The sequence below is a fragment of the Bombus terrestris genome, chromosome 17 (assembly GCF_910591885.1).
Source record: "Bombus terrestris chromosome 17, iyBomTerr1.2, whole genome shotgun sequence".
Taxonomy (NCBI): domain Eukaryota; kingdom Metazoa; phylum Arthropoda; class Insecta; order Hymenoptera; family Apidae; genus Bombus; species Bombus terrestris.
This window is the reverse complement of record NC_063285.1, coordinates 7,385,358-7,404,282: the sequence shown is the minus strand read 5'-3', so window position 1 is coordinate 7,404,282 and position 18,925 is coordinate 7,385,358. Positions and strand designations below refer to the sequence as shown.

General features: G+C 34.9%; 1 long non-coding RNA gene across 1 annotated transcript; it reads right to left on the bottom strand.

Moving 5' to 3' along the window:
- Positions 1-695: 695 nt before the first annotated feature.
- Positions 696-17,886, bottom strand: LOC105667159. The gene is made up of 4 exons (XR_001099774.3): positions 17,701-17,886; positions 4,558-4,897; positions 821-4,467; positions 696-736 (listed from the first exon to the last, which is right to left on the bottom strand). It is a non-coding gene; the product is annotated as an uncharacterized LOC105667159 (long non-coding RNA).
- Positions 17,887-18,925: the final 1,039 nt, after the last annotated feature.

The window sequence follows — 18,925 nt, the reverse complement described above, 5'->3', positions numbered from 1 at the left end:
AAGATCGCGCGAATTCGTTTACGTCTTTGAATATTGTGTTCTTCTTCTCTACAACTTATACAAGGTGAGCTGCCGCTCATGTGCCGTTCGGTTTGAGGACAACTGAGCGCCCCGCTATTTTGACCGACCTCCTTTCGTACGTGTAAAAAGGTTTGCTCGCGTGCAGGGATATTACGGCTAATTTTTAATTCTCAATAACTAGAAAACGAAACCGAAAAAATAATTATTTTATTCTTATTTTCGTCAATTTTGGCTTCAAGAATCACCCCCTTCAATTTCCTGCCACCTGTAGTCAGAACACTTTGTATGTATATGTTAAAGTAATAACATATAGCGGTTTATTAAATATAAAATTTATATGTAACAGAATAACTATCTTATATGTAACAGAATAACTTGAAGTATTAACGTACACTGCTCTATTCTCTTATACATCTCAAACAGGAATGAATTTGTTTTATTGCACATTCATTAATTCATTAATTCATTAATTCAATTTCCTTTTATCTTTCTCTCTTTCATTCCTCGCTCGTATAATACAGATGTACACAAACCTATTTTCTAATAATATACCGAGTAATATAAAAAGTGCGGCATTTAAGACAGGTCACCTGATAGATGAAGATACAAGAAAATGCATTAGACTGAACTTACTTGATATCCAAGGGCTCATAATCTGATATTACTAATTTTTCTATAGCTGGAGCCGTCAACGCAAAAAGTTAGCCAAGATCAACTGCAATAGAAAATAAATTGTCTCAGAGCACTCTCCCAATACTTCGAAGATACATAACATGCAACATGTTATGTATATACTCACTGTTGGTATAAATCTTCGAAATGACGACTATACATGAATACATTTTTTTCTTTTTTTTTTTTTAATAACTCCAATGCACTAGAATTTGTTCAGGAAGGACATTTGGTAAATTGATTTGACAATGTTTGAAATATTTATCACGTAGATGCTCCCTTAGTAGAATACATATCTAATGCACACACTCTTTATGCCGAGAAGATGACGTCGTTTGGATGCGTCCAGCGTAGTCCTCTAGCAAGGTTTTCTGAATATAGATTGCTACATCGCTAGGATAGCTTTCAGGCCCTATCACGCATTGATATTTGATTTCCTCTTCTAGTACTTTGATAATAAGATCGCTTCCTATTTGCTCGCTCCGCATGTGCCAATGATGCCAATCCCATTGATTCAAAACGTTTTATAAATAACACGCTTATTGCTTATGTTTAGCTCAGAGTTTCCGCTAGTAGGTATTACTTTTATGTATACTAACATTGTTCAGAGCAGCAACAATAACAAATAAGAGCAAATTATAATAATAACAATAACTAATAACAATTCAACATGTTCAATAAGTTCAATACGTTGTATGCTGTATCATCTACAGATGTAAATATTGGACCCACAATAATAGTAGTAATATCTAATGGTAGTGTATAGCTCATATAGTACTGGCCCCACAACGCTGCTTTGTGCTATACCTGCTTCAATAAGTTCCATAAGTTGTATGCTGTATCATCTGCAGATGTAAATATTCTGGCCACAATATCTTCAGTGTATAGCATGTATAATACTGGCCCGATAACGCTGCTTTGTGCTATACCTGCTTCAATAAGTACAATAAGTTGTATGCTGTATCATCTGCAGATGTAAATATTGTGGCCACAATATCTTCAGTGTATAGCATGTATAATACTGGCCCGACAACGCTGCTTTGCGCTATACCTGCTTCAATAAGTTCAATAAGTTGTATGCTGTATCATCTGCAGATGGAAATATTGTGGCCTCAGTATCTTCAGTGTATAGCATGTATAATACTGACCCGACAACACTGCTTTGTGCTATACCTGCTTTAATAAGTTCAATAAGTTGTATGCTGTATCATCTGCAGATGTAAATATTGTGGCCACAATATCTTCAGTGTATAGCATGTATAATACTGGCCCGACAACGATGCTTTGTGCTATACCTGCTTCAATAAGTTCAATAAGTTGTATGCTGTATCATCTGCAGATGTAAATATTGTGACCTCAGTATCTTCAGTGTATAGCATGTATAATACTGGCCTGACAACGCTGCTTTGTGCTATACCTGCTTCAATAAGTTCAATAAGTTGTATGCTGTATCATGTGTAGATGTAAATATTGTGGTCACAATATCTTCAGTGTATAGCATGTATAATACTGGCCTGACAACGCTGCTTTGTGCTATACCTGTTTCAATAAGTTCAATAAGTTGTATGCTGTATCATCTGCAGATGGAAATATTGTGGCCTGAGTATCTTCAGTGTATAGCATGTATAATACTGACCCGACAACGCTGCTTTGTGGGATACTTGCTTCAATAAGTTCAATAAGTTGTATACTGTATCATCTGCAGACGGAAATATTGTGGCCGCAGTATCTTCAGTGTATAGCATGTATAATACTGGCCCGACAACGCTGCTTTGTGCTATGCCTGCTTCAATAAGTTCAATAAGTTGTATGCTGTATCATCTGCAGATGGAAATATTGTGGCCTCAGTATCTTCAGTGTATAGCATGTATAATACTGGCCCGACAACGCTGCTTTGTGCTATGCCTGCTTCAATAAGTTCAACAAGTTGTATGGTGTATCATCTGCAGATGGAAATATTGTGGCCTCAGTATCTTCAGTGTATAGCATGTATAATACTGGCCCGACAACGCTGCTTTGTGCTATACCTGCTTCAATAAGTTCCATAAGTTGTATGCTGTATCATCTGCAGATGTAAATATTGTGACCTCAGTATCTTCAGTGTATAGCATGTATAATACTGGCCCGACAACGATGCTTTGTGCTATACCTGCTTCAATAAGTTCAATAAGTTGTATGCTGTATCATCTGCAGATGTAAATATTGTGACCTCAGTATCTTCAGTGTATAGCATGTATAATACTGGCCTGACAACGCTGCTTTGTGCTATACCTGCTTCAATAAGTTCAATAAGTTGTATGCTGTATCATGTGTAGATGTAAATATTGTGGTCACAATATCTTCAGTGTATAGCATGTATAATACTGGCCTGACAACGCTGCTTTGTGCTATACCTGTTTCAATAAGTTCAATAAGTTGTATGCTGTATCATCTGCAGATGGAAATATTGTGGCCTGAGTATCTTCAGTGTATAGCATGTATAATACTGACCCGACAACGCTGCTTTGTGGGATACTTGCTTCAATAAGTTCAATAAGTTGTATACTGTATCATCTGCAGACGGAAATATTGTGGCCGCAGTATCTTCAGTGTATAGCATGTATAATACTGGCCCGACAACGCTGCTTTGTGCTATGCCTGCTTCAATAAGTTCAATAAGTTGTATGCTGTATCATCTGCAGATGGAAATATTGTGGCCTCAGTATCTTCAGTGTATAGCATGTATAATACTGACCCGACAACGCTGCTTTGTGCTATACCTCCTTCAATAAGTTCAATAAGTTGTGTGCTGTATCATCTGCAGATGTAAATATTGTGGCCACAATATCTTCGGTGTATAGCATGTATAATACTGGCCCGACAACGTAGCTTTGTGGGATACCTGCTTCAATAAGTTCAACAAGTCCAGTAAGTTCAACAAGTCCAGTAAGTTCAACAAGTCCAGTAAGTCCAACAAGTCCAACAAGTGCAACAAGTCCAACAAGTCCAACAAGTTCAATAAGTGCAAAAAGTTCAACAAGTCCAACAAGTCCAACAAGTCCAAAAAGTGCAACAAGTCCAACAAGTGCAACAAGTCCAACAAGTGCAACAAGTCCAACAAGTTCCATAAGTCTAACAAGTTCCATAAGTCTAACAAGTTCCATAAGTCTAACAAGTTCCATAAGTCTAACAAGTTCCATAAGTCCAACAAGTTCCATAAGTCCAACAAGTTCCATAAGTCCAACAGGTTCCATAAGTCTAACAAGTTCCAGAAGTCCAACAAGTTCCATAAGTCCAACAAGTTCCATCAGTTCGACAAGTTCCATCAGTTCGACAAGTTCCATCAGTTCGACAAATTCCATCAGTTCGACAAATTCCATCAGTTCGACAAATTCCATCAGTTCGACAAATTCCATCAGTTCGACAAATTCCATCAGTCCGACAAATTCCATCAGTCCGACAAGTTCCATCGGTTCGACAAGTTCCATCGGTTCGACAAGTTCCATCGGTTCGACAAGTTCCATCGGTTCGACAAGTTCCATCGGTTCGACAAGTTCCATCCGTTCGACAAGTTTCATCGGTTCGACAAGTTTCATCGGTTCGACAAGTTCGACAAGTTCGACAAGGTCCATAAGTTCGACAAGTTCGACAAGGTCCATAAGTTCCATAAGTTCCATAAGTTCGACAAGTACCATAAGTTCGACAAGTTCGACAAGTTCGACAAGTTCAACAAGTTCGACAAGTTCGACAAGCTCGATAAGTTCGACAAGTTCGACAAGTTGTATGCTGTATCATCTGTAAATATTAGGGCCTCAGTAATAGTAGCAATATCTTCAGTGTATAGTGTATATAATACTGGCCCGACAACGCTGCTTTGTGGTATACCTGCTTCAATAAGTTCAATAATTTCAATAAGTTGTGTGACTTGGTTGGTTGATTGGTTGGAGCCACGCGAATTGTATTTCCAGTGAAATGTCCTCTAATAATTCTGACAAATCATCTTCCAAGATTCTTTTATTCTTTTTTTTTTAACTTACAACTATTTAGCGTGCCATCAATGAAATATGGAGCAATTATTTTACTATGACCAGTAGTAAATGTTGCAACGCTTAAATGCTCCATAGTTTTTACTAAATGTGACCTCATCCGTTGACAATATTTTACTCAAGAACACTTCATCGTCTTGTAGTTTTCGTATGGCCCATTCGCACAATTGTAAACGTTTCTGAAAATTATTTTCCCTTAAATGAAGTGAAACAGACGATAAGGAGGAAGTAAAACGTGAAATTTGTTTGACCTGTTTTAAATGCCCCATCCTGTATACTATAGAATATATCTGTCTAAATTGCAGGTTGCGCAGTTCTTATATTGAAATTATTTTTCAAATAGTAGTTTCCAGAAATATTAATATTAATACTCGTATCGCATCCCAAATATGTAATAATATCTCGGGATGTTAATATTTGAAAACGCAATTTTGTGTTACTCATAACGTATCTTTCATTTTTTATTACTCATATTACTCATATTTATATATTTATTATATATAAATACATATATTTATTACTCATACTCGATACGTCATAATTTAATACTACTTATCGATGAGATACGTACACTGCTAAAAAGTATTCCGTTTTATTATAACACGATATGCAATTTATTAGAAGAAATTAAGCAACGTACATAAAAAGTCCAAATTTTTCATGGATTATGAAATTTTGTACGAGAATAAATGTGAAGAAATTTAGTTAAAAGGAAATTTAGAACTTGATGCGATTTGTACAGTATAGTTTTATAATAAATAAATAGATACAGCTTCCGAATTGTTTCAGTTATAGAATGTGCAATACGTAAACATAAGTCTGTTACATATAAACATTTTACTTTTTCATCGAATATCTATTTGCAAAAGAAAAATTGTACGACATTCAAAATGGCAGAATTTATAACCTAAAATTGACGAATGAGGAGAGGTGTTACGTAGCGTGGGACAGTTCGTGCGCCGTCTTTCATTGTCTGACTGTCAAAGGTCCACGCGCTGTTATTCTGACCCTCGATAAACCCAAGGAACTGTAGCGGCACATGAGTCAACGGACATTTTGAATCAGGCTGTGGTTTTGCCTCGGTTTGTTAAGACCATTAATGTACGTGTTATGTAAAAACATTTAAACTCCGGGCGAAACAACGGCGAATTCAAATGTTCCGGCTCTCCTCCAACTAGTATAAATACACGGACGCGATCGCGAGCGACATTAACGATTATAAGTGATCAAGGCGATTAGTTACGGATTGTCGATATTGACGATTATCTCAGTTAACCGGATTTGTATTGTGTCAAAGACTTTGTACGAGTGTATTTATTTATTTATTTTATATATACGTGACAATCGGTTGCAAGTAATATCTGCTTTCGTTACTATCCAATACTTCACACAACTTATCTTCCACAGAACCACCATAAACAGAATTTTTTTAACGGAATCTTTAATCCTGCATGTATTTTCTGTTTATGGCTGATTCTTAAAACAGTCCTTAGGCTTATTATTCGCTCTTAAAAATTACGGAGAAAGCGGGTAGTTACCTAACGGGAAAAACAAATGGTTGTCTAACGGAAAAGCAGGTTTTTCCCATAAACAATGACATCCACGAGCCACGTTAGTAAGAGATTTATTCCTATCTTCATTTGTTAACGTTGATTATAACCAATGGGCATCGCGGATCGTTACCCTCACTTTCCTAATGAAAAGTGTCAACAACGAATCCGCGCCCTTCATTCAAAGGGCACACCCATACCGAGATTTCCTCCGTAATAACATAAGAGCGAATAATTAGTTAAAAAACAGTTCAAGTAACAGAAGGACTAAGAAGTCAAGTCATCAGAATCGCCAAATCGACAACACGAAACGAGTCTCAGGTCGTACTCACTCGTAGGCAGTCAACATACACGTAACTATACTAAACATTGAAGTTATTGGATAGTTGAAAATATATACAGTATAGCCTGTTAATATCAACGTTATACTCGTTCAACCACCATTATTGTCTTAATTGAAATAAAGGATCAAGCGATTCGTAGCGTGGATTATTCAAATCGTAACGGGAATTTGCGACTCCCGGTGGCGCGCTTCTTCGAGATCGCGTCTCCCCGCGAACTATCGAAACAAGAGACACATTGTAATTTATAATATAAACCTTTATTTTATTGTATTGAATGAATAGAAATCTAAAACTGATTGTAGTGAACATAAATGGCATTTATACGATATTAGTAAATTTACATTTATATAAACGATAACTTTAAGCAACAATAAGATCAACTTAGTGTATTGATCTTTTAGAAATACTACGAATATGATTTACAACTAATATCGATCAATAAAAAAAAATACTGTAAATAAGATGAAACTTAACATTAGGTTTACGAGACCCGTCAACTTGACGGATTTCAAACTTCGAAGTGAAATATCCAAAAAATCATAGCATTAATTTTAACTATTTTGCATCGTAAAATAATCATTTCATCTAAAGAATTTATACCCACAATTATTTTTTCCTAGGCTTTCTAATTTTTGAAATCTGTATGTAGTATATCTATCTCTACGAGATCCGTCAAATTGACGGATTAGCTGATTTCATAAACAAGCCGTTTTTCAAAGACAATGTGCAAAAGTTTGTTATTGTAGACATTTCCCATTATTGTCTTCGCTTATTGTAAGTACTTACAGTAAGATAATTGAATACACGGTATTTTCTTTTTTTGATTAATCCTCCGTTTCTAGCAATTATGAGTAAATCCAAGAGATATAATAAGATATTGAACATAATTGTCAACATCAATGAAGATTGTTCTGAGAATACCTCCGAAGAAGATCAGTATGAATTAGGCCAAAGCGAAGCTGACAGTGAAAGCTCTGAATACATTGAAAGTGGAGAGATAGAAGGATCTTCGGGTAATGAAGAGGAACACTTCTTGAAAGTGTGTCGTAACAAGAAAAGATGCTTTGGCTATGCTAAGAGAAATATTATATCAGGTTGTGTAACTAGTGATTTCGAATTAATACTTGGCAGGTACATAATGAGACACATAGAAGATTGCACTGAAACCGAGGCGCGTCGAGTTTTGAAAAACGACGGACAATCACAGTGCTGAGTTATGTAGTTTTCTAGGAATTCTATATGCCCGGGGCGCATATGTAGCAAGATCATTGAAAGCCTCCGAAAGATTACAAACATAAATTTGGCTATAAGTAATAGCCAGGCTTGTTAGAAACCATATGAAAATATCTCAACAGATGAACAATTATTTCCAACGAAAGCCCGATGCAGGTTTACGCAATATATACCGAATAAGCCTCGTAAATTTGGCATTAAGTTTTGGTTAGCAGTTGACGTCCACACAAAATATATTTTGAATGGTTTCCTTTATATGGGGCACGATGAAACTCGATGCTCAAGGGAAAAAAGGACAATAATATTGTTTTCCTCAAATTTACATAAATCAGAAAACTGCACACTTACTGTGTATAGAAGTAAACCTAAAGTAAAAGTCCTTCTAAGCACCAAACATATAGGTGTACGAATAGAAGATAATTACAAACGTATATCAGAAACCAATACTTTTTACAATAAAACAAAGTTTGGTGTAGACGTCATTGACCAAATGGCACGCAAATATAGCGTGAAAGCAGGGAATTTCCGATGGCTCCTTCAAATCTTTTTCAATATTTGGGTATCAAAATCGAAAATATCCAGAAAGGAGTTGATATTTCGTCAAAGATCAGACGCTTCATTTCTGTCACTTTCAACGTCAGAAGTGCGAGACAGTTGCCAAGTAAGCTACTGCAAAAAAAAAATGGAAGCAATAATTGTTGTATATATTGCAAAAAGATCGTATGCGGGAAGTGCACAACAAAAATTCAGTATATTTATAAAAAATGTGCTCAATAAATATGATTACCCTACAGCGTTAATATTATTGTTATCATTTCCGTGATAATTGAAAACAAAAGACTTTTTACTTATTAATAATTTATTTAAACGTGAAGCCTAATATTGTTCCTTTCAGACATAATTTGAATAAATCGATTTAAAAAAAAAATGCGTATTTTCGTTTACTCGTCAATTCGACGGGTCCTCGTAGAGATAGGTATATAAGAAACGCCCGTAAACCTAGTGTTAATAAAAATAACGAAATCTTATCTTTCCTTTATATTTGATATGGCTTCAGATTAGGTGTTATTTTATCTGGTCGCCGTAAGGTGGCTGGCTGCCACGGTGGCTATGCACAATCATAGGCAGAATTCGCTGTAATATTACTGTTAGTTTTTTGCGATTATCGGAAACTAAAGCTGAATCGCGGTAACGTGTATAGGGAAAGTTGTTCAGAATGATGCCATCAACAACATATTCAGAAATCATTGAAATCGCTCATGAGGTCAAACTTTCAAATAATTACCAACAATCTTGCCGCATTTTCGTGGCGAATAGGAATTCGAGGATTTCTTAACCTCGTGGACATCGGTACCGACTTATGCCTGTACCCGCGCAAAATACTACGTGGATCGGCAAATAAAGACGAATACTCTAAAATAAAAATATTAGACCTATTTTCTATTATATTTGATAACAAACTTTGGGAAATACTTGTTACGGAAACAAACGCTTCGCATATCGGACAATGCACGAAGAGCGTAAAAGACGGAAAGTGGACGACGCTTGGTAATAGGATACCTTAGACGAAATAAAGGCCTACTATGCACTGTATATGTTAAGCCCCGAGGCTTACCATAGGCCGTATTCCTAACCGTCGTTCGCGGTACTACAATATCGCGACAGATCGTCATATAGGACCGGCGAAATATACATACAACGTAGGGACAAGCGTGTAACGTCAACAAATATCTCCAACCGACTCAGGAAACCTGAACCGCCTTGCACACGACACCGACTCCCAAACAAATGAATATGGATTCGGCACGTAGGCATAAGATAAACGAACATCTAAAAGAGCTGGGTCTCGATCGAGACTTCAATTTTTCGGTAACGGACACTAGCCGCACACTTGTAATCTCATTATAGAATAAAGGTATCTCGAACTCTGGTTCAAGAACCATTTTTTTATCACATGACAAGCGCACAGTTTTCATCAAGCAGCGAGTTCTAAAAACGTCGATTCACCTTCGGTCCGTTATTTCGTCTACACAAAGGACCAGACCTCGGTGATCCTGATGTGTTCCTAAATCAGCTAAATCAGCTGGTGACACGGGTCATTGGGTATGCGTAACGCATTTCCCTTCCTCGCGAAAAAAAAAACATTGCATTTAGATGAGATGGGTGCGTGTCAAGACAAACATAATGACGATCTCCATAAGAGAGATAAATTAAGGGATTAATATAGTATTGGCAAAGAAGGAACCAAACAAATGAGGAAAATTAAAAAATAAGGGGATAAATAGGAAAACAATATATTATTGTGAAGGTTTAAAATTTTAAACGCACAATCAAGGATCGCGAAGACTGCCGTCGACTGCCGAAGCGTGTAGACGTGTATCTAGTACTTAATAAAATTTACAGTTCAATAAGTGACAACCCTCCGTCGGAAGTGAATAGAAAACAGAAATAAACTACGTGTTTTCTAAACTTACTCGTGGAAAATCCAACACTTTTAATCTCCAATCCAAATCATAGCCTCTCGACTAGTTATTTCGTTTTGAATTAAGCTCGAAGATGGGTCAAGTAACCGGATCAGGTTCTCATGAGCAAAACTGTAACCGCGCCGTTCTATCTCCTCCGTGGCGAAAGGATAATATATTCCATCTTTCAAACCACAAAAACAACATCAAAAAGCGGAAGCTAGATTTAGTAAAAAAAAAAAAAAAAAAAAAAAAATGTAAACATTAGTTAGAACGAACCGTCAACAAGCCATGTTATCACTTATAACAGATTGGCGATATTAGAATCTACAGACGATTCTATGGGTGTAGTTGAAACATCAGCAAATCAACATACACAAAAAAATCCACCCCCCCCCCCACGTATTTTCGTTGATGATGTCATCGATATACAAATAATGGTAAAGTCCATTGAGGAAGATATCAACAAAGAGGACTACAAATTATAAATAAATAATAATCAAGTTAAAATTCTGCCGGCCAAGTGGTACTTCGAGTGGTACTGCACAACATCCACCACTCGGCTAACTTAGATGAACTGAAGTTCGAACTCCTAAAACACGGCTATAAAGTAACAAACATTAGCAACATAAGGCATAGAATCTCAAAAAGTCCGCCACCCTCATTCTTCCTCGACGTGAAACAAAAACCAAATAATAAAGAAATTTATAATATAAATGGATTAATGAACTTGGTAGTAAAAATTGAACCTTGTAGCGGCACATGATTTAGGGGACAAATCAAATCATGTTATTGTTCTGTCCGGAACATCAAGACCGTTAGAATACAAGTAACGTAAACTCCGGGCAGAAAAATGTCAGAATAAATTTAAATTTTTCGACTTTCCTCCGACCAGTATAAATAAAGAGACAAGTTTGCGGACAAGTAGAATATAGTACGGTATCGAGCGAATATACACAGAAAATCATCAGCACTAACGGGTATCTCCGCAATACTTGTATCTCGTGTATGTAGGCCTATTTAAGTATTTGAAATACATATAACAAGCTGTAAAAGCAATAAATACTCTTATCATTTCGCACTATCTTTAACCGACTAAACCTCTACACTTTCTTTAATAGAAAAAGGAGATAATACAATGCAAAAAGTGCCAAAGGTACGGCCACACGCAGAAATATTGCAATCATAATATCCGCTGCGTCAAATGTGCAAGTACACACTCCACTGACCAGTGCACTAAATCACCAGAAGCCCCAACGAAGTGCATCCACTGTCAAGGAAACTATCCTGCTAACTTCAAAGGTTGCTCAGGCTACAAAACCCGAATAAGTGTCCTAAACCCAAAGTTAGAGACTTCACCAACCAAGCACTTAGTCCACAAAAATCCACTAATCCTTCAACCTCTTATTAATTAAATTAGGTAGTTATCTTAGATAGTTAAAGGAAATCAAAGCAGACCGAAAATCTATAGTGATCAATCACAAAATAATTCACAAAACACGGATAACTTCAATAGGCTGGAAAAATTAATCGCGAAACGTAAAATAACGACGTAAAATAATACCAATACGCATAGCTCTTTGGAATACCAACGGTCTAGCTCAGCATAAATACGAACTAGAACTCTTCCAAAAACAACAAGAAATTGACATAATGCTTATATCTGAAACTCACTTCACCGATAAAAATTACCTGAAAATAAATGATTATAGTTTTTACCATCGAAAGGTCCACGGCGGCACCAGAATTATCATCAAGACCGACATAAAACACTATGAGCTTTGATCATTCCAGAAGGACTACCTCCAAGCTACAAACATAGCGATAGAAGATTGGCATGATCCAATCACTACATCAGCAGTATATCGCCCTCTCAAACACTCAATTGCTAAAGAAAACTTTGATAACTTTCTGAACGCTTAACCCTTCCGGGGTTAAAAAAAATGACAGAAAAACGAAAACTAAGAAGAGTATGGCAGACCCATAGAACACCGGACGACAAACGCAAACTAAACAACGCAACCAGGAAGTTAACCAAAATCATCAAAAAATATAAGAATGACTGTTTTCAAAAATATTTCGCCAATTTGTTCCCCACAGTCGACTCCAACTACTCACTATGGAAGGCTTCCAGGAAAATCACGCGTCCCCCGCAAAGCAACCGTCGAATTAAGACAAATTTAAATTTTCCGACTCTCCCCCGATTAGTATAAATAAATAGACGCGATAGGGGCGATTTACTATCAAGTGAGTATCAACAGAGATCAATAGAGTATCCATAGCGTATAACGAGTATCTATACCGAGCTATTTATTGTATTTACGACTCAGTGTACGTTCAATAATTTATTTCAAATATACTCGACGAATTGCGACAGCAACCTTCCATCCGCATTATTTAATTATATTTATACACAACCTTATCTCTACCATACCAGGGACTGTAATAAAATTAATAGCGTAAGGGAGAGAACGGAGAAATTACTAATATTATTAAACGCAGTTAACAGACGAGGAAAGATACCAGCGATATGGAAGATGGCGAGGGTGGTTCTCATTCCGAAACGATTTAGAAGAAAGGAGAATACTATCGACGCTTCGTGCCAGGTCGACGAGCTTACAGAAACTTGTAGGAGAAAAAATATGATATGCGATCAATATTAAAAACGCATTTAATACTCTTAGTTGAAATAAGATCCTCCAGGAGGCTAAAGAAAAAGAAAGGGCTCCGCATACTTCTCAATTGCTATTTAGAAGATAGAAAAATAATTATACAAAATAAAAATGGAAAAATAAAGAGAAGTGTATTTGATAGAGTCCCACAGGGATCTATTCGGACCATTCCTCTGAAACATCGTCTATAACGGCTTGTTGAAGGAGCTGCAGACTATTCCAAACGTAAATACAGTTGCCTTTGCCAACGACCTGGCAATAATAATAACAACAAAGAAACAGTATACGATACAGCAGAACAGATAGTCAACGAGAAAGTTCCTAGACAAAACAGACAAAGAAGTTTAAAATATAAGCAATAGCCGATGTATAGGGAAGGACATACGTCTGTGATAAGATTTGATACGAGGAAAACGTGTACAAAACCGAGAATATAGTGTATAAGATCACATAGAGATGAATCTGTATATTTATATATGAATGTTTAATGTTTCGATCAAGGTAATATATGTGCAAGATGACTAATAACTAGGAGAAATAGAGTAAGAGAAGGAATACAGAGATACGAGGGAAAACTGGGAGAAAAAAATAGAAACAAGAATTAGAGAAGTTTGCGTTAGAAGATGCTAGATGTACGTCTATGATAATGTAACACTATATGATGAATTTGTACAACCATTCCATCCTCTCCGATTTCGATGATTTGTGAATGTTACAAAAGTCAATATTTTGAACAACTTTCTCCTACACATATAACTCTCAATCTCCCTTAGCTTCTGAGATATTCCCAAAAAGCTGTAGGTACCACCGCAGTGTATTTCTGCCTATAGTTGTGCGTCTATGACAGCATATGCATCAGTATTGGTTGCCAATCGGCACGTAGTATTTCGAACAATGGCAAAAATTCAGAAAACTGAAATGCATGATCCATAAATTCTTACATCGTAAAATGTTATTTAAAAGGACACAGATTTTAATACTATTCATAATTTTTGCCGAATTTTCGAATTTGTTATAAAAAATGATGCTAGAAATTTATTGCAATTTTCGCTGAACTTACATAAATATTTATGTATTTCATTTGATTTTTATAAATTGTGTATAGTATTATTATGCCTTTGAAACTGATAAATAATTTTTATATAATATTAACAATTTGTCACAATTGTTTATCATAAATGTTTATCAGTTTTGAATTGAATTTTAAGAAAGGTATTAAAAGGTATCCCCGAAATTCTATGTATATTAATTTGTAGCACATTAAACTTTGTACTAATGTTGAATTTAAGTACACAAATCTACATAAATTGAAAAAAAAAGTATATTGAAATCGTTCGCGTTCTCAGCGTCGAGATCTTTGGCGTAGTCTTTAAAACTTATTCTTTTGCGAAGCGATAAGACGTATGTTACTCTAAACATATCTCCCATATATTGCTTATATTGCTTCCACCGCAAATATCCTCTTCTGTTTTAGAAGAATAGTCAAACACGTTATTTTTCCTAAATTCATTCTTGATGGAGTATTTATATTTATTCTGTAGTATTTATTGTACAGTACTTATAATATAGTATTTTTGAATATTCTCTGTTATTGTGCATTGTGATACATGTATTATATATTAATTTTTCATTTGTACGTATCATTATAATAAAAGCATAAGTTGTCAATCTATAAGTTGTAAGTATTACTGTGAAATTAACATCGACGAAATGGCAGAAAAAAATCGTGAATTAAAAATTATGTATAGGACAGTATATACATTGTATCATATATTTATTTTTATCTATCTATCTTTTTCTATCTTTCAAATGTAATTATCGTAGGCCAGTGTCACTCTAGTACATATAGGCAATGCTTTGAAGTATGAAAATGTTCCACAAACGAAATTATTGCCATACGAACATTTATTGAAGAAAGCTTAAATTTGACTGAGTCTCATGATTGGATTAAAAAGAATATTAAAGAAACATCGAATTTTATTCATTCCAAAATTAAGAAAAGATACGACGAAATTCAACGTGACTTCCATAGAAAATTGTATTAAGCAAATTTGTTATAATATATCTTGACATAATTCAAGCTAGACCAAGTAAGGATGCAATATCAACAAAAGCTTTTCGCAGAATGTGGCAATAAATCCAAAAAATTTTAAATAGAGTATTATAGAGTTAATAATACTGTATTTGAAGTTTTCCTGAATTTGCTCCCGATAACTTTGATCCGTCGAAGAATTGAATTTTGCAACTAAATTAGCAAATGGAGTGAAAAGCGCTACGACTAAAAGCATTTCTCCCGTGTAAACAAAATTTTACGTAACACCAGTTAATTCATTGCATTCTCAAACTTTTCCTGCCTACTACGCCACCAAAAAATATAAACAATCTCTTTTGCCAAATGAATCCGAGATAACTGGAATAAATAACGAAATAAACATGCAGAATTTATTAGATTTCCTCAATTATTGATTTAATACGGAATATTAAATTTAACAATATCTTGTTGTTGATCAAGTGTAGCTTTAATAGAACTTCAGGTATAAGCAAAAATTCACAGATGGTTCTGCAAGTGATGAATTTATGTCTATATCCACTATATATACTATTCTTCCGCTACACATGATAAACAATGATAATAAAAATATTATGAAAGTAAATGAAATACTTTACATATGAAATATTTCTACATTATTGTGTAGAACGATCAAACTTATATTTGTTAAAGAATTACCAGAATTAGTAAAATAAGAATATAACAACGTATTGTATAATGCCTACGTATGCTACGTGTCGTCCTATGCGACCAGTCAATTTATGAAAGAAACTCACTCAAAACGAGAAACACAAGTTCAGGAACTGATCCCCATTACTCAATAACTTAGTGCCGGTTGAAGTTACCTCGACACTCAATCTCTTAGGATATACAACTAAAGTTGAAAGGTTAAATGCGGAGGGGGTGCAGGTTATTTCAGACATGGCATTTCCGAATCTCGACAATATGTTATCACGTATTAAGTGGTGCCCGGAGCTCGTAGTACGCGTAAATGACATTCTGAAAAAGATGGAACCATTCCATAAAATGGTTAATAGACGCCTTAAACCCGGAACGAAGTCGTCCGTGGTAAGGTAGGTAACTGTGCTAGCCACAGGAAAAAAAACGTAGATGCCAGCAGCTCAAGAATCAACACGGTGTTTGTTATGTGGGGCCAAATAATGAAGTCAGTCAATATCAAATTTGACTCTCAGCAATGTTGACCTTCAAAAAGTACGTTAAATTTGTGATGTTATGCCGAGGAATTAAATAAAGCTACTGTTGCTAACAGGACACAAGATAAAAAATATGTACAAATACGGGCGACTATCTTTTCACCTTTGGATAAAATGTTTTGAAAACATACTTGGCATACCCTTCAGGTTACCGTTTAATACATGGAAAGTAAGAAGTGACTACCACAAAAAGTCTTCGTCAAAACAAAAAAAAAAAAAAATACAAATATAGTTCAGAGGACAAATGAGTTTACTAGTCGGCATACTAACACAAGGATTTCGATGTACAAATGACGCGAATACTGACGCAGATCTTTTAATAACCCTACAATAAATTCACCCATAATAAGTATAAATTACGAGCTGATATTTAAACTGAGCATTGTTTCAAAGTTATATCCTGTGGAAAAAGGATAAATAGTATCGAATAAAGAAAAATAATGAAAAAACAAATAGCTTATATGTATTACATTAGAGTTGATGTATTATACCGATAACAATGCATAAATTATTATCTCAGTGGGCATTGTATCGAATTCAGTAGTTTCTATTACAGAAAATTATCAGTAGAAACCCTGAAAACACAACATAGAAACATAAAATATATTCGTAAGCATCATACCCATAAGATGCCCAGAAAAAATTATAATAAAGATTTATTAAATTGGCTCATTATTGAGATGCAATTATATTAAAATATAAAAATACCACAGAAAAATGAAAGAAACAAGAATACGAAAATATATTATTTTTCAATACAATTAATTCCTGAAAATGAGACCAAACACATTATTATTATAAAATTCGAGTTATGTTGATTGTGCTTATGAATTTTTCATGATTATACTTATCTTTGTGCGATATCTAGTATCTGTGCAAAAATTCTTCTAATTGAAAAGACAAAACAATCACATATATTATTCGCAGCCTATCAACTATTAAAATTATTCTTAAAATGAAATTTAGGTTTTATTATAACAAAAATATTATTCCAGAGAAAGTAAATTTAATGTTAAATCTAAAAAGCTATTATATATAGAGGATAAATTGCATCATTTCAAACGAAAGATAATGGCTTCCTTCTCTTAAATAAAGTATAATAAGCAATCAATATCTTGTTTTCAGGCAATTAAGTTTAATTATTGCGCAAGTTTGTTTTTCTCATATTAGTTTATCTTGTATAGAAAAGTATGAACTTCTTCGTCGAAGCATACAATGAAATAGGTTCTTTCCTACGGTAAAAGCACTATTTTTCAATGAATCATTTATTATGTTTTGTCAAATTGAAACAGTGTAAATTTGTCCTAAGTACATATATTCGTCTTTTGCGAGAGCATACCGCCGCCACATACGCTCCAAAATCGCTAAGAATTAGCTTGGGAATCAAAATCACTACAGGGAACAACAACATTATAGAAAGACCACTTTTCGTAATGCAAATCAGGGAATGCTCTTACCTGTAGCTGTATGGTGTGTGCGTACCTCTTCAAACGTACCTCAAGTAACTTCTTTCATCATTTTAGTCGATGTTCACACGACGTTCAATAATCTATCATAATGTATATTAAAAACTGGTAAAGCACATCACTGACGAATATTTTTATTCCTCGAGACAAACAGACGTACTTTTGACTGCTCGGCAGCTGCCTGACACAGTGCGCGTTCGCAACTGAAACCAGTGTATTATCTCTACTACCCCCACCTATCGCGTTCCCTCTGTCCCCATCCGAAAATCAACGAGAATTAACGACTTTCCGTCTAATTTTGGGCCGCAGAGGAAGCGCGTCCGGTGTCCCGCTCTAGTGCCGCCCGCTGACATTTTCGAACCTCATCAAGCGCCTATGATAGTTCATTACAAGAATAAGCTTATAACACAAAGCATAAAGTATAGATCTTGCATTTTATGGGACTTCATGCCTCATGTTCCGATATATTAATCGTATAACAAATCAGAGTATATTTTACGCCCTTTGCGATTTACAGCGGCGAGCGTAGAAATTGTATTCAATCTAACTAGTAAAGTTGGTACAGTCACAAACAAATGTGATAATGTTACCAGAAATAAAAATCTATTGTAAAAAAGGTATCTCTCTGGTTACACGTCACATATAATTACGCGGTTACAATAATTGTGTATACGTGTGTTATATTGCATTTTAGAATATTTAAAGATTTGATTAACAGCAGTTAAATTTTCGTATAAAATAAGTTCAATCATAGATAAGTAACGTCTGAAAATGCTGTAATTGGATGGCTACAGTATTTACAAAGTTTAATTATCATTCTCACAATTTTTAATTAATACGAGTGTCCGATTATGGCATTTTTAAACGTTACTTATCTATAAATTTGGTAATAATATCAATTACATAAAAATATCTGAATGTGTGTCTCGTATTTGTGAATAAAACACGTTATTTTGTCTCTTTTATTGTTTTAATTTTAAGTAATAGCCGGGTGCCACTTCTTTTTTAATATTTACCTTCATCAATCAATAATTTCAGATCTCTTATTCTTGCTAGATTGTATGTCTATAAAAATAATTTTGTTTGACATCCAAGTACATGTGATCAATTTTTTTGAGTCGCTGTATATGGTGATCAACATATTTCTGTGAAACAATCAGAATAATTGTGTACACTCATATTTCCTCTCTCGTGGAAGCAACTACAAGGAGTTCGT